Source organism: Balaenoptera acutorostrata, chromosome 14 (genome assembly GCF_949987535.1).
Source record: "Balaenoptera acutorostrata chromosome 14, mBalAcu1.1, whole genome shotgun sequence".
Lineage (NCBI taxonomy): Eukaryota > Metazoa > Chordata > Mammalia > Artiodactyla > Balaenopteridae > Balaenoptera > Balaenoptera acutorostrata.
The window spans coordinates 76,441,995-76,462,016 of record NC_080077.1 but is presented as its reverse complement, the minus strand read 5'-3'; the positions used below and the strand labels follow the sequence as shown (position 1 = coordinate 76,462,016).

General features: G+C 39.6%; 1 long non-coding RNA gene across 2 annotated transcripts; it reads right to left on the bottom strand.

Moving 5' to 3' along the window:
* Positions 1-2,114: 2,114 nt before the first annotated feature.
* Positions 2,115-19,711, bottom strand: LOC130704705 (uncharacterized). 2 transcript variants are annotated; one of them, XR_009005141.1, is made up of 6 exons: positions 19,626-19,711; positions 18,769-19,113; positions 15,756-15,884; positions 14,848-14,924; positions 5,568-5,688; positions 2,115-4,172 (listed from the first exon to the last, which is right to left on the bottom strand). It is a non-coding gene; the product is annotated as an uncharacterized LOC130704705 (long non-coding RNA). The 2 variants fall into 2 exon arrangements; XR_009005142.1 differs by having other exon boundaries at positions 18,831-19,113.
* Positions 19,712-20,022: the final 311 nt, after the last annotated feature.

Here is a 20,022-nt window from a genome sequence, read left to right as displayed (position 1 = left end):
GCCAGGTATCCCCAAGACACCCTCCCCAATGAGAACCTGGGGGGTTTCTACAGCAAAATCTCAGTAAAGATTCCATTTAATAAGAAGATCATTTCATACGCCCTCAAGATATTTCAATTCTATCTAAACGTCACAACATAAAAATAAAAATTCAAAACAATAGTGTGGCTGATTAAATGGATAGTGGAAAGAATGAAAGCCCGAAAGACAGGAGAAAGACCTAAGTCTTGTCTCTAAAACACCAACTCTGAAATCTTGGGTCAACCCCCAATCGTTCTGAACCTCAGTTTTCTCAGCAATAAGATTGTGATGATGACACCTAGTTTTTAAGATACTTGTGAATATTAGATGAGATAATGTATATAAAACATATAGTAGAGGTTCAATGAATTATGGCTCTTACTATAATAGAGACCCCTATATATTAAAAAGAGGTTGTTGTTATTATTTTAAAAAGAAAGTCGTGAATACTGATAACCAGTCCAAGACTCACTAAGAGGAATTCATAATAAAATACCCTCAATTATCTTCTGGGTGATCAAAATGTAGTTGGATCCTGTGAGGAATTTTACAGAGTCTGTAAAATTGTCCTGTGGGCACAAAGACAATAGGGCTTGTACAGTTAGGTGGACTCATGGCTGTTCAAATACCATACTAAAGATTATTAAATATCAGTCTTATGGTAAATTTCTAGTGATTTGCTCCATTTTTAGAAATGTGTTTTTTTAATGATTACAAATAATACATGTTCATTCTTGAGAATTTGAAAATCTTAAACATTATAAAGGAGAAATGAAAATCACCCCAAAGCCCAATATTATCATTGATTTTAGATCCTTCCAGTCTCTTTATATTTTCGGTCTCCAAATGCAAGTTTGCATATATATGTACAACCACAAATTGGTTATGCATTATACACAAATTTTTATAACTTGCTGTTCACACAAAATATTTTATGACTATTAAACATTTTTCTAAAATGGTTTCTAGTGGCTGCCTCATGTTGCATCTTATGAATTTATTGTATTTTATTTAACCAATTCCTAACTGGAATTTTAATCTTGTTTTTAATATTTTATCATTTTAAATATCAGTGATGAATATAATTATAGACAGCCTTTGTGCATATTTATTATTTATAAAATAATTTTTATTTTCTATGACACATTTCTAAATTTGCTGAGGTAAACAAAATGCACATTTTCGTAGCTTTTGATATTTATCTCAATATTGTCCCCCACTGTTTCAATTTTGCTTATTAAACTACCCATTTTACTCAAATCCACAAACTCTGGGTATTAGGATATAAAATGCTACTATATTATTACTTTAATTTATACTTTCTTTCTCAAACTTGGGAGTTTGAGCACTTTCCATATATTTATTGAACATTTGTTTTTCCTTTTTAAAGAATTGTCTATTCATAAACTTTTCCCATAATTCAATTGGTCTTTACCATAATTTCAAATGATTTGGAAGAGCTCTTGAAAGACTAAGGGTATAAATCTTTGGGAGCTACCATCTATTGTAAATATTTTTCTTAGTTAATCACTTGTGTTTTATTTTTGCTTAAGGTGTTTTGATTTTCGACATCTATGTTGAGACATTTTTCATTAGTCAAATCTACAAATCCTCAAAAGAAAAGAGAGAACAAGACCCATATAAAACAGATGACCTAAAAATGTGGCAGAAATGTTCCTTGGTTATGACAAAAAATGTAAATTGTTTAAATTTCTTATTAAAAAATAATCTCAAAGTGAGTCAAAAAATCTAAATCCAAATTTATAGGAGGCAGTCATCAAAAGTGCTATCTGTTTAAGGTAAAAGGATAGTAAAATTGCATCAGTTAAGGGCAGATAACAAACAAATAATGCTTGCAATATTGTCGTAAGAAAAATTAGAATTCAAGGCAAAAGAAAAAAGAAAAAGAACCATTAAGAGGACAAAGAAGCACATTTTCTACCAATAAGGGAACAATCTATTAGAAATGCATGGTAGTAACAAAACTCTATGAGTTGAATAGTTAAGAATCAAAATATATAAATCAAAAACTATTAGAAATTCAAATCAACAGAAACATAATTTTATTGTAATAACAGAACTTACCACTCAGTCTTTGACAGTTCATAGGTGATGACAATAACAATTAAAAAAAAAAAAAGATAAAAACGATCTGGTTGATCTTGTTAATAAAAATTAGCAAGTAGACATATATCAAACTCTGTGGCCAAAATAAAGCCCAGATGGTCCCCAATTTATGGTGATTCAATTTAACAATTTTTCAACTTTATGATGGTGTGAAAGTGATATGCATTAAGTAGAAACTGTAATTTGAATTTTGATCTTTTCTCAGGCTGGTGATATGCTGTATAGTCAGCCAGGAGATCATGAGAGTAAGCAACTGATAAACTCACAACCATTCTGTAACCATATAGACATTCTGTTTTTCATGTTAGTACAGTGTTCAATAAATTAAAGGATATATTTAACACTTTATTATAAAATAAGCTTTCTGTTAGATGATTCTGATCAACTGTAGGCTAACGTAATTGTTCTGAGCATGTTTAAGGTAGGCTGGGCTAAGCTATGATGTTCTATACTGTAAGTGTATCAAATACATTTTCAACTTATGATATTTTCAATTTATGATGGACTTATCAGGGCATAACCCCATGTAAGTCAAGGAAGATCTGTACCTCTTTTTTTTAAGCACCCACTTAAAACTTATGAAAATTGCATTGTACTCACAAAGACAACATATCTTCAATAAAGTAGTTATACTGTGTACAATCTGATCACAAAGCAATGACACTAGACATTACTAACAAAATAAACAAATCGAATAAAATGAGCTAGAGGATTTTTTTACATAAACACTTCTCAACAACTTGTGTCAAATAATAAATTTAAACTTTGTTTACTAATTACATCCAAATTGTTGACAGAGTCAAATACAAGACTTTAAATGCTTTAATTACTAGCAAGCTACATTGAGTAAAAAGATAAATTTGAATCCTGAATGTGTGCTTCAAATGGTAATTGCACAAGCATAGAAAGGGGGATATTTCACGAGCACAAGCTCAGTAAGAACCTGCACTGTCTCATGGAGGACGAAGAAACCAATGCAATCTTGGACTATGTTAATAGGCATTAAATGACTGGATAAATGCCAGAGATGATCCCCATTCTACTATGTATGGTGTCAGCCTCCATTTCTCTCCCATATCCCACCTCAGGTGTAGAAAACATCATACAGCTCAATGGAAGGATAAATAAAGAGGAAATACTAAAAATATTGGAAAGAGTAAAGCAATCTCTCATTTTCCTTTTTCTGCCCCACTTCCAGGGTCAAGACAGCGTAAAATATGGTGGGATGAAGCAAAGATGATGGCTATCTTGTCAAAAGAGATAAAGAGATGAGCAATGCTTTTGTCGTCTCTTACTTTCATTTCTCCCAGGGATGGTGATTTTGCACAAATGTGCATTTGGGGTTGGAGGGTTCCTTTTCATTAGGAAGCTTTTTTTTTTTTTTTAACTTTAAGTATTTCATTTATTTTTCTTTTAATTTTTATTGAAGTACAGTTGATTTACAATGTTGTGTTAGTTTCACTTGTGCAGCAAAGTGAATCAGTTATACATATACATACATCCACTCTTTTTTTTTTTTTTAAAGATTCTTTTCCCGTGTAGGCCATTACAGAGTATTGAGCAGAGTTCCTTGTGCTATACAGCAGGTTATTATTAGTTATCTATTTTGTATATAGTAGTTTAGGCAGAGAAGACCAGCAGGGTAGAGACCCAGGAGAGAGTGCAAGGAGGAGCTGGCTACGTGTGAAACCTCTTAGACCTGTTTTTGTTTGTTTGTTTGTTTGTTTTTAAATTGATTTATTTATTGTTTATTTATTTTTGGCTGCGTTGGGTCTTCATGGCTGCGCGTGGGCTTTCTCTAGTTGCAGGGAGCGGGGGCTACTCTTCATTGCGGTGTGCAGGCTTCTCATGGCAGTGGCTTCTCTTGTGGAGCTTGGGCTGTAGGCACGCAGGCTCAGTAGTTGTGGCACACGGGCTTAGTTGCTCCGCGGCATGTGAGATCTTCCCGGACCAGGGCTCGAACCCGTGTCCCCTGCATTGGCAGGCGGATTCTTAACCACTGAGCCACCAGGGAAGCCCTAGACCTGTTTTTAAGAGTGACAAGGAAAGGGCATGCTCAAGTTTCCTCTTAACTAGCTTATCATAGTAGGAAAGTTAAGAAGGGATTCAGGACAGAAGCATGATCACAGAAGGAAGAAAGTGCATGTGGCCGAGATGACCTCCAGCTGCATTTTCTGGGTATCTTGAGCTCAGTAGGCAGCAGGACAGCAGACAGATGCAGAAAATGAGAATACCAAAGTCATTGATCAGGCTAGGTCAAAGGAATGTATTCAGGGTTAAGTGCCACATTTTAAGTAGAGAAGGTGATAAATCAGAGAACTTCTAGAAAAAGAGAACTGGGGCTGAGAAAGGGTCTGAACACCACATTCTATGAGGAAAGTTTAATGGTTAGCCTGCAAAAAGGTGAATTGGGTCAGGTGACTTCATTAGCATATGAAAGGCTTCCATGTCTCTATTGTTTCAAAAGAGTAAAACAAGGTGGGAAATGGTCCAGATTATAAGGCGGCCAAATATGCCTCCAAATTAGGAATGTTATAATAATTCTAAGATGAAAGGGTTGCCTTATGGAGCTAATGGCCGTGTCTAAACTAAAAGATTATCTTATAGTTCGTAAAAGGAATTTATGACATCCCTGCTCTCATTCATTCATTCATGCATTCATTTTATTAAGCATCTAGTATGAGCCAGGCCTGTGCTAGGTGCTGGGGAGACCAAGAAGAATAAAACATGGTCTGGCAAACAAGGAGTTCTCATCCTCTGGAGGATACTGATACTATACAAAAAGGGTGATGGGAAGGAAACCAACAGAAGGGGAACCCGCCCAGACTGGCAGGACTTGACTTAGGTAATTCTAGGAGAAGGGGTCTAGGAAAAGATGCACCAGACCTCAGAACCTCCCTCTGCAATGTATTAGCAACCACACAGGTGAAGACTGAGGGGCCAAGGGCCTCTGGAGGGAAGGCTCCCCAGGTCCAGGAGGGTGAGCTTGTAGGCCTGGAAGCTTAATCGAGATCTCCCTCTGCGCCCTCAGGATTATTAACATATAAATAACGAACTTAGTCATGTCAGGGCTGATGGCCTTGTGACAAGTTGAAAATAATATGTACTGCCATAAATATAATCTCTACTAGATGCTCATACAGTTTACACTCACCAAAGTGCCTGCCTGCCATCCCAATAAAAGCATCTGCATGAGGACAAAAGGGAAAACAAAGCCCTAATTTTTTTTGACCTTTGATTAGCATAAGGAGGGTAGGCTTTGCCAGCATCAGCCTCATAAAAATAACTGTGGGCATGGGAAGAGGAAAAGGAAAAAAAGTGGGCAGAATGATAAAGGAAGATAAAGTTCAGTACTGTACATATAACCAACATCTACTTCAAGTCAGTACAATATATCACAATTGTTTTTCATTACATACCATTTTCCGGCAGTACCCACAGGGGAAGATGGTAAGGTCACCAATGTGGGTAGATGGCATTAAGGCCCACTGAGTGAGGACACTCCAGCACCCTGAGCTCTCTCTCTCTCTCTACTTCTCTCTAGATAAATAGATGATAGATAGATAAATAGATATATAGGTGAGACATTACTCAGTAAGAGTTTGTGACCTCACACCTTTACTCCACTTCTTTGGTCACTATTCAAATGCATATTCTTTGGAAAAATAACATATTATTCTAGTAGGCATTGATACTCTCTAGGGCTGGGGTACTCTGGGGTATCACAGCACTTTAAAGCTTGACTTGAGAGGGGTTGAGGAAATGAAATGAGAATCTGCGTAAACTGATGAGCATGGTGTTGCCCATATAGGAGGTGAAGGCTAGTTTCCGCCTTCTACAGCTCTGCCTCCTGTATCTTGCTGCTCCCCTCAAAAGGGTAAAAGAACCACGTTGCTGGAGTCATGCTAATTCTCTAACTAAGTGGTCCAGGCTTGGGGTGATGACAAGAATAAATTCCTCGTCTGCCTCTCTTCTTTACTATAACACGTTATCCTGACAACTATGTACTGCTCCCTTCCTCTTGGCAAAGGATAATCCCCCCTAAAGTGCTGATTCCCTCTGTTCCTCCTTCTTCCAGAGAAAATGAGCTTTCAAGCCTTGGTTTCTCTTCCATTTCACTCAACTACATTAAATTCAACTCAACACCTCTCTAGTGTCTTTTAAATTGTATATGCTATGCTGGGCTCAGCTACCTAAAGTTACAAAGTGCACAACCGTGGTGTTCCTGGACACCTAATAAATTCTGAGAGACTCAGGCCAGGCTAAGTGTGGTTGGAGGGCTTCTCATAGATGGGTCTCACTTCACTCCTCTTTTTTAACCCAAGGTCCAGGGGGAATGCTGTAAGTCAGCCTTCACTCGTAGGCCTTACAGAGTTCTACACATGCTCAATTCTTTTTTGGTTTTATCACAATTCTAGATTCGAATGAAACAGCCACATTGCTGCCTTTGAAGCCCAGATTAACTCAGTTTGCTGAGGCCATGATGAAGTTTATCTGATATGAAGGATTTGGCAATGGAGGCGTTAAAAGGTAGGCAATAAACCTACTTTATTTCCAGACACAACTAGCATTTTGGCAAATTGGCTCATGCTTACAAAATTACCAGCTCAAGGAAAATTCTTGCCATCCAGGCATCTTTTCCACTGGCCCCCCCCAATGTGTTTTGATTAATGCTCAGTACACATCTCTTGTTTTGAAATGGCTTAAAACAATGACGGTGTGATCAGAAAAGAGATGCAAGACATATTATCTATGGAAGTTCCAGAGTTTTCAAAGGTATCAAGGGTGTGTGTATTCTAGTCCAGCCTATAGAGAAGGTAAGAGGTAACAGGTACACAGGCAGGTGGACTTGGCCCTCACGTGACCACAGCCTTCTTTGACATCACCTAAGTTTCCTAGCCTCTCATTCTTGCAGAGAATTTTTCAGGAAGACAGTACAACGCTGATGCCCAGTCCTCAGGGTGACACATCTGTGCCTGTTAAGGGGAGGCTACCTGATTAATTCAAAGATTTTAACTCCTAATACCTAACACTCATTGAGTCTGTGCCTTGTGGAACTACATCTGCGACGCACTTTCCATGAATTGTCTTATACAAGATAGATAATATTATCATATCTACCTTATGAGATCAGAAAACTTGGGTTTAGAAAGTCATTGAAACAATACCCCCAGTAAAAGGCAGTGACCAGGCCTCACTGAACCCAGAGCCACACTCTTAATGGCTGTGCTGGGCTTCCACGGGGAGAAGAAACACTTTAGAGTTAGGACAGCCTGGCCACTATGATCCCCTACAAGACCAATCTCTCTCTTCTTGTGCCGTAAGCCAGATTTTTTGGATCAAGCAGACTATATTGTACTCACACCCCTACACGTATACTTTTCACAGAGAAAGTCCTCATGGATGTATACAGAAAGTAAAGATATTTACTAACCGTCACATCTGTGGGAAAAGTGTACGTCGCTGTAGGGCTCATCTCAACGTAAAGTGATAACGTGTTTACCAATTTCTTGCAATCTGAAGAATTCTGGTAAGTCTTTTCTCCCTTCTCAGAAAATATGACATACTGATGTTGGAAAGCATATTGTATACAGTCCACTCTTTTGCTGAAGACTGCCTCAGCAGTGGTATCCCTCTTCTAAAATGCAAACATTACTGAAGAGTAACATATGAAGTCATGAACAACTTCGTGTAAATAGTTTTATTAAAACCCGCAGTGCCTATGAGCCAGAGAAAGCGTTTGCAGTGTTTGAATACACAGTGGGTCTCAGCAAAAACCAGACTGAAAAAATCCAATAGGTATCTTGGATTCGTCTCAAAACCAGTGAACAGGTTTGCAGACTGACCAGCATAAAAGGGGTGATGGTACATCTTCTGTTTTAAGGGGGAGCTAGATGTTTCTGTTTTCTAACATAGCAGTAACTTTCTTAATGCAATTTTGATATCTGGATTATTTCCAGATGTTATCTGTGGCCTCTAGGCATTTTCAACATTCTCACAGTCTATGCCTAATAATTAATTTGCTTACAATAAAACACACTGGGGTATTTTCTAAACTTTCCTACTGAATAAAAAGATAGACCTGGACATCCATTTCTGGGAAGATGGAGTAGACATGTCTTTCTCCATTCCTTCTACTAAGTACAACTAAAAACCATGGATGTTATATATAAAACAAACAGAAGAAGACTCTGAAAGGTGGAGAGAAGATGACAGATTGGCTATGGAAATCAGGACCCAAGGAACAACACAGCAGTGAGTTCTCTGGATTTTCTTTTTGCTTCCTATATCCCAAACCGAAAGCTGGAGAAGTCAAAAACAACGAAATGCCAATGGGTTCAGATTAAAAAGCCCCCCAAAAGTTTGCTCTCTCCCTAGCCAAAGGGTCATAAAAGGGAAGAAAGAAAGGAAGGAAAGAAGGAAGGAAGGAAGGGAGGAAGGAAGGAAGGAAGGAAGGAAGGAAAGAAGAAGGAGGGCAGGAGGGAACACATTTATACACGTGCTCTATCCAAGCCAAACATAAGAGAAAACCTGTAGCACCAGCTACACATGCCAGCAAAGGCTCAGTGGGAGCCTAGACTTCCACCCTCATGAAGCTGTAACAGGGCACCTCAAAACCCTCACCAGGATGTTGTCAGAGAAGGCTAAATATGGAATGGAGTTTTCATCCCCACCTGGTGGTAATAAGCCATTCGGCCCATACAGTGTCCGTGGAGACCATGTGGGAAGTGTGGACTGCTGCCCTCACCTAGCAGAATGAAGGGCTCCCTCCCCATTGGGGTGGTGTCAGAAGACACATCATGGAGAGTTCGGTCTTTCCAGGGGTAACAAAGCCCCAAAACACAGCGACAAAAACTCAAACAGTCCTATTAGAAAGTAGGCAAAGGACGTGAAGAGATATTTTATCAAGAATATAGAGATGGCAAAAAAGTACATGAAAAAATGGTCAACATCATCAGCCATTAGAGAAATACAAACTAAAACCACAATAAGATATCACTTCAGAGCTCTGAGAATAGCTAAAATTAAAAATAGTGACAATATCAAATGCTGACGAGGATTCAGAGAAACTGGATCTCATTGCTGCTGAGAATGTAAAATCTTACAACCATTCTGCAAAACTTTTGAGTTTTCTTTAAAAAATTAAACACGCAGCTACCATGTGGCCCAGCAATTGTACTCTGGGTACATCTTTTTTTCCCCAGGGAAAAAAGGCATGTTCACATAAAAACCTATACACATATTTTTATAGCAGCTTTGTTTGTGAAAGCTCCAAACACGAAACAACCCAGAAGTCCTTCGACAGGTGAATGATTAAACAAACTGAGGTACATCCATACCATGAAGCAATAAAACAAACTGTTGCTCTACAGAACAGCTTGGGTGACTCTCCAGAGAGCTATGCTCTGCGGAAAAAGCCAGTGAGCAACAGTTGCATACTGCATGATTCCATTTTAATAATGTTCTTGAAACAACAACATTATAGAAATGGAGAACAGATTTGTGGTTCCCAGGGGTTAAAGGAAGGATGGGGACAGGTGAGAAGTGGGTGTGGCTATCAAGGGTGACAGGAGAGATCCTTGCGGTGATGGGCATGTCCGTATTTGACTGTATCACTGTCAACACCCTGGTTGTGATATTGTACTCTAGTTCTGCAAGATGTTACCCCTGGGAGAAACCGGGAAATGGGTACATGGATATTTAGGTATTATTTCTCACAGTTACATGTGAATCTAAAATTTTCTCAAAATAAAAAGCTTCATTAAAAAAATAATACCCAGAAGCCTCCAAATAAAATAAACACAGGTTATTTGAATATATATATATATATATATATATATATATATATATATATATATATATATATATATTTTAACATCTTTATTGGAGTAGTATTGCTTTACAATGGTGCGTTAGTTTTGCTGTATAACAAAGTGAATCAGCTATTCGTATACATATATCCCCATATCCCCTCCCTCTTGCGTCTCCCTCCCTCCCACCCTCCCTATCCCACCCCTCTAGGTGGTCACAGAGCACCGAGCTGATCTCCCTGTGCTATGCGGCTGCTTCCCACTAGCTATCTATTTTACATTTGGCAGTGTATAGAAAGATATATATTTTTTGAGTTGTATGCTACTTGACATCTTCTAGCAGATGTTTGGAAACTGTGAGAAATTTGATCATGGAAATGAAAAGACCTGGAAGAGGGATGGCAAATAGAATGGAACTCGGAGGCATTCTTGACAGGATGTGTGATGGTGAAAAAGCGTGGTCTGTCATCATGGGCCTTGAGAGTAGGGGAGGTACAGCCAATGTGCCACATAATTGCCATTCCTGACTCAAGGTTTATCAGTCGGGTCTCTGACAGCTTGGGAGCTCCAGAGACTGGAACTTTCCAAAACAGTACCCATTTTACTTTCACTCAAACCCCCGAGTTTAAAGACAAGTGTCTAAATCCGCTGGGCTGTCTCTCTAGCTGTGCCCAGTGAAATCCTGGGCTACAGAGTTGGCTGTTTGACTGATGTTCTGTTCTGATCATTTGCTGGCCCACAAATACATTATGCAATTCATTGCTCAGGAAAATTTTCTGTTTGTTTGAGTTACGGGGATTAAAAGCATTACAGCTTAATCCCTTTGATGCATCCAGGCCATTTTGAAATTGGATGTTTTTCTATGAACTCTCCTACTGGGAACCAATTCACTGCCACTGTAGCAGCAGAGCCCGGCAATCCTGATTAATTACAGAATTTCTGCCCTTCTGCCTCTCTGAGTCTTTTAAAAATATCTAATAACAAAAGCACTTAGCTAAATCTATGGGGTTAATCAATGTTTCATGTAATTTGGAATAAGAAACTTCAGAGCCTTTCTCAATACAAAGAGTAGAGGAAAGAGATAAGAACTAGTAGATTAAATAAACCAGTGTTTAAGAATTCATATGAGTTAAAGACGCAAGCCACATCAACTCTCAAACTTACCGAAAAACAAATAAATCCATGTTAGAAAATCAGCACACACTTGGTTTATTACAGTTCTTGAAATGGAGAACATGAGTTTATAAATTAAGTTATACGTTCAATTCAGAGGCTGTAATGCTGCTGTCAGATTTATAGCCTCCAATTTACAGACCAATAATAACCTGTCAAGGAAGGAGGCTGACTGCTCATCAGATGGGCTTTGGGTAGATGGTTTACACTGAACGTCCTCCATATGGGAGCCAAGAGATAAATAAAGACCTTGACCTTCCTTCCCTTTGTCAGTGGTGCCTATGGAGAGAGGTCTATCAGAAGGACGTCTGCTGTGGTAAAAATGAATATTATACTTCATTTTCTGCACTACAGAAAATGGAAGAAAGCAGTGTTGGGGAAATTTTAAGCAATTCAAATGTAGGCTAGCGCATGTTGAGAAATAACTCTGCCCACTGAATAATAAAAGAAAAAGTGGTGACCTCAGAAGAATTAGCATCACGGGAAGACCACGGGATGGAACGTGTGCTTTTATACTTAAAAACCAGAATTTGTACAAACTTAAAATTCACAACCATTTCAACATATTATTTTTCACAGGCAACCTTGTTACTATTTGGCAAAATATTTATTTCATACATCAACAAGGATCAGCTCTACGCATGACTGTTTTTTTACTGTATTATCTTATTTTCTTACACTCGAAGACGTGATTCATTTCTTGAGGCCTACTTTATAGATTTATGCTAAAGAAGGACAACAATGCCGGGGAATTGTTCGTAGTTGCTTAAGGACAAAGCAGTATGCTAAATAAATTGTGAAATTATTACATGATGCCTACACATACACAGTCCTTAGAAATGAATTTAGCCATTTTCACGTGTGCAGTGAAATACGTCTCTTTGAAATTTGAAAGATGAAATTCCTTTAAGAGGTGTCACTTGTCAATCTCATAAGAAAATCATCTCTGCTTTTCCATAAATATTTTCCTGGGTGTTGTATTATTTCCTTAAGATCATCCGTGCATTCAAACATTGTAAAACCATTTCTTTTACTTAGCAAAATTGATTCACTTGGGATATCATAGACTATTCACAGGTTTTCCATTTTTATTTTCTAATAAATATTTTCTTCCCCTTTTCCTTCTGTATTTGCGGTTTACTTTTTGTAATTTGAGTTTAATCATTGTTACCAGTATACTTGGGCTTCTAGATTTGCACAAGGCATTATGCTAGATGCTGGGAGAGATACATAGTTATGAGTCCTAGTTTCTGCCCTCCAGGTAGCTTGCATTCTGGTGGGACAAAAAAACACATAAATCAAACCCAGAAGGAGCATGACTGAGGGCTTCGCTGCTCAGAGGGTTCTCAGACAGGAATTCCCATCTGGGAGTTGGTTAGAAATGCAGAGTCTGAGGCCCTCCCCAGTCCTGTTGAAGCAGAAGCTGCATTTTAACAAAATTCCCAGCTGATTAGAATTCTCAGTACAGTGTGAGGATGGAGCAATGGGGCTGATGTTTGTTGAAGGTGGATTGAGTGTGCTAAAAAAACAGTTCCACACAGTAGAATTGGCAAAACAGTTTCAGAAGAGCTGCTTCTCTGTCACTTTCTAGTGTTATCTTTAGATTTTGAACTTACCTGGGTCCGAGGATAGCTGAACAAGGTAAATGGATGCAGATCCATTTAAAACAAATACTTTAAAGGCTTTTAAAATCTCTCAAGTTAAAAGATGCCCCAGTTCTGCTTATAATTTTATGTATCAGATTTTTTTAATGTAATTCAGAATTCTCCTGACATCACTAGCTTAGTAATTGAAAATCAGGTCAGATTTGCTTAAATACTCAAATTACATAGATTTCTGGCTCCCTGGTGATCAGAAGAGCAAAAAAATGCAGTTATTCACCAACCCAACCTCTAACACCTTACTCTTTAAAATTTTTTTTATTGTTGTAAAATATAGTCAACATTAAATGTACCATTTTAGCCATTTTTAAGTATATGATACAGTGGCATTAAGTATTAATACATTCACATTGTTGTGAAGCCATGACCACTATCCATTTCCAGAATTTTCATCACTTCAGACAGAACCTCTATATCTATTAAATAATAATTTCCTCTTGCCCCTTCCTCCAGCCCCTGGTAACCATCATTCTACTTTCTGTCGCTATGAATTTGACTAAGTACCTCATATAAATGGAATCGTACAATATTTATCCTTTCATGACTGGATCATTTCACTTAGTATAATATCTTCAAGGTTCATCCGTGTCGTAGCATGTTTCAGAATTTCATTCATTTTTTACGGCTGAATAATACTCTGTTGTCTGCATATAACACATTTTGTTTATCCACTTATCTGTTAGTGGACATTTAGGCTGTTTCCACCTTTTGGCTATTGTGAATAATGCTGCTCTAGCAGCTTACTATTTTATGTTACTGAGTGGAAAGCTATTGAAAGCGACCCTTGCCTCGCTGTTAAGCTGGACAAGGCAGGCACCTTTCATGGAAGCCCTCGGCACATGTGTATTGGAGTCACTGGGGGGAAATGTACCCCATCCCACTCTATCATTGCTGAAGTGCAGCATCACTGCCAAAACCAAGGCACTCCACTGAAATTTCTAACCACCGTTGCTGCTGATACTTTTCACCAATACACAGAATTCCTAGGGGGAAGGAGAACACATCCTCCCCCAACGATAAGCTTACACTGACCTGGCTGTCACATGTACAGTACTGTCAGCTGTATCCCATCGTTCAGAGGCAGCCACTTCCCCCAAAGCACCTGATAGCACTCCTAGGTGGGTTAGAGGTGATCCTAGTACCAGTCGAACATTCCAGAACCAGTTCTCCCTGCCAACAATCCATGCCCTGCGGTGCCGTCTAATGAGCCAGTTTGGATCTCTTTCTTCCAACGTCTCTCAACTACCTCTCGATGACTTTAATTTCAGAGCAGCTCATTAGTCTTTTCTTGCCATCTCACCTCTGTGAAGGTTACTACCTGTCCCTTGGAGGTGTTTTTAAAACTTTGAATCACAGAGTGAAAGAACTGAGATCTTGTGTGTCAACTTGAGTGCATACTTAATTATAAAAATTTTTATTTGCAATGTCGGAAATTCAGAAGTAAATGTTTTTTTTGTAAGCACTAAAGAAGTATGATAGAAACTTATACTAGCAAGACTTTACAAGGTAGGGTCGAATTCTAATGGAATTGAGGCAGTTTCTTATCCTAAATGTTTCCTCCCTTTTTACAATCTCTGTCCAGCAACTCTTGGTTAAATAATATATGCTCTGAGACATGAAATTAAAACAGACCTAAGAAATGAATTATTTTAAAACCAGAAAAAAATAAGTGTTTCCATCCCATGAGCCTCTGTGTAGCAAGCACTTTCTTAGAATGTGTACCCCATAACCTCCAAGATCTATAGAGCCCTGAGTTTCATGGAGGGGCTTGAGGACTCCATCCACCTACAGAACAAGAGCCAGGCTCCGCTAATCAAGAAGTCCCATTGTATTCTCTTCCAGAATAGGGGTGAGTACGTGCTTCACACCTCCATGTAACAAAATGATGCCATTCAAATGGTTCTTCCCAGACCAAGGAGTCCACCCAAAGGAGAATAGACAGCTCTTATTCAAGACATGGGGAAGGAGAACTTATTTTAAATGATTTTCCAACCCACAAAAGAATTTAAATCTGATTTTTTCTGGACACTCTATTTATACTCATGTGCACTCACCTTTGGACGTCTGCTGGGATGGGCCCACAAGAACTCCAATTAAATCAAGGAGTAGCCCTCTGAAAGAAGAACTCGTCCTGGAGGGAAAGAGAATCAGGCAAATGAGCTTGACCCAATAACGAAGCCTCAGGTGTCCGAGGGTCATGGCAGTTCTGAATCCCGTATGACACCTATCTCTCAGGTCCAACGCCACCCACAAGCAGCTGAGTGCTAGAGAGCAGAGGTATTCTGAGAAAAAACTGGAAGGGCTCTCTTCACTCAGGACTCTGTAAGGCACTGAAGCTTAGTGACGCCCTAGTGACAGCATATGACACAGAAGAGGTGGTTGGTGGGGAGTGATCGCTCCAGTTCCGCAGGGAACATGATGGAGTTTGGGTGCCTGCGTGACGTGAGCGCCGTGATGGCCCAGCTCGGGCTGCAGTCGAGGAAGCGTGCGGGAGGAGGCCGTGTGCCTGGCATGAGAGAGCAGCACTGGGGTGATTGGAGTGGCCGCAATGCCTGCACAGGGGTTGATGCCCACAGAGATGCTGGTGCCAGTTGGCGTCATCATGTTTACAGAAGGCTGTGGGGAGACCCTGGGGGGGCAATTCCATGCAGCTTTGCTAGCCATGGGCTTTCGCTTAAGGGGACTGGGGCAGTAGGAGAGTAGGAAATGGCGAAAGCTGAGGTGCGTCTGGTAGGTTCTGTGCCTGAGCATGTGGGATTCACGCCTGGGGACTCCCAGCAGCACCCGGGTGGACACCCTCAACGTGGGTGAGAAGAAACTCTGACTCAGGCTGTCAGAGGGCTCCCATTACTTTTACCCTGGATTTCCTTCAACTTTCCACAGTGCCTTCAATTAGGTACATATATGCAAATTTGAGCATGTTTCCTTAGGATAATCAGAGAATCAGAGCTTCACTTCTTACCTCATTTCCAAACAGGATTTTTTTTTTCACTATGCTGTTTGTTTCTGTGTCTTTGATGTTTTTAAGAGTGAGGAACATTTCACCAATCTCTGTGTTCTGTCTTCTTATAATGGATAGCAGGGATCACAACTTCAAGGACATTGAGGTGATCAAAAAGTAAGCATGTGTGAACGTATGACATGATGGCTATAAAACAATAGGGAGTGGATGGAGAAGGTGTGTTCCCCGTCTAAAGGCACACTAGTTCACTGAAAACAAAACCAAAACCAAATTCCCTGCTGGGCCAGACAAAACCTATCTTTGGGCCATATTAAGCCAAGAGGTCACCAGGATTATCACTTTACCCATTCTTCTAATCCTCACCACATGGACAGTTGATCTTGTTCCCACAGAGCTGGGGTAAACCATCTGAAGATGGTTAACATGGATGGAAACCAAGAGAAGCATATTACAGTATCCCTCCAATTGTCCCAGGAGCAGGGCAAAAGCAAGGACCGTACTGCTTTATCTTTGTATTCTGTGTATCAAGTCCTTTTGCAAATACTAGGCATCGTGATCTCATGGGGAAATCACATCAGACAAACGGGAATGTTAATATTTAACGATCACTAGGGCTCATGCCTTGCTAGGCACTATCCTGAGAGTTTTCTGTCCACTGCTTTCATTTGCTCTTCCCAACTCACCTGTGACGTAAGTACTATCATTTTCTCAATTTTACGGGTGAGGGAATGGAGGCTAGAGTCACACAAGTGGCGAAGGGGGACATTCCGTGGCTCCAAAGTCCATGATTGTAACCCAAATGCAAATACTTCAGATAAAGCAAGAGTGAGTCAGTGGTTCCAAGATTGTGCAAGAGGGTGGAGGGAAGAAACTGACCGTAAGTAATATTTAACAGGGGATTACTGCTGGCAGAGACAGGCCCTGGGAACATTCTAGAGAGGATAAGAGCAGCGGGTCCAGGGGAGCTTGGTGGTGGGAGAGGGCAGGTGGGTAGGGGTGGAGCGTGGTCTGGCGGGACAGATGGAGGCAGTGTTGAGACCACACTTTCTCCCTCTCCCCCACCTCCTCCACCCGCATCTGTCCACTGACACAAGTCCCAATGAGAAGAACTGAACGTAAACTTAGAAAAAATACTGTATTTCATCTATTGGGAGCACATTTGACTTTCTCTCCGTCTCCCACCCCACCCCCGGGGGTCTGGCCTCTATCAAGTCAGAAAAACAGAAATGTAAACATTAGTAATGTGGAGAAAAGGACAGAGCCTCTTCCATTCATAGCTCACCAGAGGTGTGCTCTGTGGGGTGGGTTTGATTGTGTTGCAGATGTTTCCCTCAGAGGGAAGGGCCAGAAGAGATCAGAAAGGGTAAACCCGAACCCACAAAAAAGCCTAGAGAGGTAGAGCCAAGCGCTGCTCTGCCTGTGTCTGCACACTGTGACAGGGTGAGTTCTAGTGCTAAGGTTTCCCACAATGAACAGAATCTTCCCATGCTTCCTAATGCCCGTCTGCCATGGTCAGTTTTATGTGCCATCTTGGCTAGGCTACAGGGCCCATATATTTGGTCAAATATTAGCCTAGATGTTTCTGTGAAGGTAATTTTTAGATGAAATTAACATTGAATTCAGTAGACTGCGAGTAAAGCAGATTGCTCTTCATAATGTGGGTGGTGGTGGGCCTCATTCAATCAGTTGAAGGCTGACCTTCTTTTTCCAGTAAGGAAAAAGACTGACCTCCCTGGAAGGAGAGGGGATTCTGCCAGAAGACCACCTTTGAACTTGAACTATAACTCTTGTAACTCTTCCCTGGGTCTGCAGTCTGCCATCCTACTCAGATTTTGGACTTTCTAAGCCTCTACAATTGTATGAGCCAATTTCTTAAAATCTCTCCATAGATGATAGATAGATAGATAGATAGATAGATAGATAGATAGATAGATAGATATTGATAGATATAGATATATGACGTATACATATCCTGTGGATTTTCTGTTTCTCTGGAGAACCTTGACTGATACACACCCTATTTTATCAGTTCTAAGATGTACATATTTTCACATGTTAACATCCCTGAAATCATAAGATATCTTGTTAATTTTGTTTTAAATGAAATATGATTGTTCTTAGTATTTGACAAAGTATTGAACATTCCCCCAGCTAGATCTAAATGTAGAACATGAAGGTCAATAGTTTGCTGTGTTGAGTCACCGGATTGTAGTATAATCACCGTCCATGATTTGGGTCACCGTGCAGTGACCTCTCTCCAAAGATCCAGGAACTCTGTGCAGCTTTAACTAATTATTTCTCTATACCACTTCATTCAGATGCCATCTGTAAGGTCTGAGAAATATGTATGTATGTATGTATATATATATATATATATATATATTTTTTTTTAGAGGATGCAAAATATGAACCTTATGAGGGAGATAGAGCCTAAAAGGAATGTTTTGAAAGAGGGGAAGAGGAAAAGAAAATGGTCAATAGTTCTCCTCAAATAAGCCTCATTGCATTACCTAAGCCCCACTTTTCTTTCAGCCCAAGTTTATAGCATTTGAATCAATAACTGTGCCTTCTATATTCTGTTGCATGTGGCATTTTGTTTTTCTACCTGGTGCATTTTCAAAAGAACTGGAAAACTGTCCAATACTATAACACTTTTTTGACATGTCAACTCTTACACAAAACTAGGAGCTCCTTGAAGGCAGGACTAGATCTGAGGTATGTGTGTATCTCTAGGACTTAGCATGTGCACTCAGAGTACATGGACACCTGTCAGTACATGCATGTCACTGAATGTGTAGACTACAGTGTGAAGTGCTGACAACTGTCCAGGCATCCAAGAGAGCCCTCAGAATCTAGGTACTCAAGTGTGAGTATTTGTCTCTCTTTCAGATATTTATATATATCACATTCTCTCTTATATGAGACGAGTGTGTGTTTGTGTGTGTGTGTCTGTGTGAGAGAGAGAGAGAAGTTGAGCAAATGAAAGAGAAAATCTCTTCTAGGTGGTGAGTACCTCGAAGGTGGCTTAGTCAAAATAGCATGGGTATGGCGCCATCAAAACATTGGTTTAAGTACCGGTTCTGCCACATATAGGCTGTTTGACTTTGGAATATTACTGAACTTTTCTGATCTTCAGTTTTCGTACTTGGAAGGAAAGTGAACATTATAATTATCTATGTTGAAGAGTTTCGTGAGACTTAAACATAACTTCTGAAAGAAACAGGCACGTCACACGCTCATAGAAATGGTAGCTCTCATTGTTCTGCCACCGTCTCCTGCTGTTTCTTCTGTAGCACTAGATACAGGGCCTTGCACTTGGAAGAGAGTCATGTTTGTTGAATGAGTCACAAAGAGGTGTCTGAAAAACACACACACACTATTTTTGGCTCTCTATACAACATGTAATAAATTTTACAGCCTGACTCGTATAGGTACAAAGAAAAGAATCATTCATGATGTGATTCTTTTTTCATCCCCAATTTTCAGTATTTTCAACTGAGGAGTCATCAGCTTCATTGTATTATTCATGTTCTAATCTCTCTCTCATTTAGAAATATCATCTTCACTTAAATGAAAGCAACGACCAACCAACCAACCAACAGAACTCCAGATACTTTAGTTAAACCACAGAAATTACCCCAAGTTCATGGTTTTACTAGTTTGAATTTTCACATGGGGAACCAAAATGCTTATTTCTAGTTTTTAAGAGATAATCACAATACAGACATCCTAGTGTCAAAATTATTTCCTCTCTCATTTCTTCCTTCCCCCTTTTTCTCCTGTCTTCTCCCCTACCCCTTGTCCAAATTCCTTTATGATAAAACACTGTACTAGTAAAATAAAGAACATAAGTATGTGGATTTTACTTACAAGAGCAAAGTCCTTTCAGACCAGTTTCATCTCATAACGTTGTCCATGTGAACAGTACTTTCATCCCTATTTTACAAGTAGGGACATTGAGGTTCAAAGAATGTTTATGACTAAACACAGTGAGTCAGTGGTAAGGGTCATGGAAAATACATGTCCTGGGCAGCACGCAAATGACTTCATCTTATGTGGGTTTGGCCATGTCAGAAGTGAAACTATTTCAGTAATTTTGTGAACACGATTTTCTTCACGTTTATCCCTCTTCCTGTCTGGCTATCCCCAAAGACCTAATTATTGAGTAAAGCTCATTGAGAGCTAAGGGTGATTGCAAATGCCTGAGAAACAACATAACAATATACAGAAAGTGCCATGTGACAGAGTTTCTCTATTGAAGGAATTC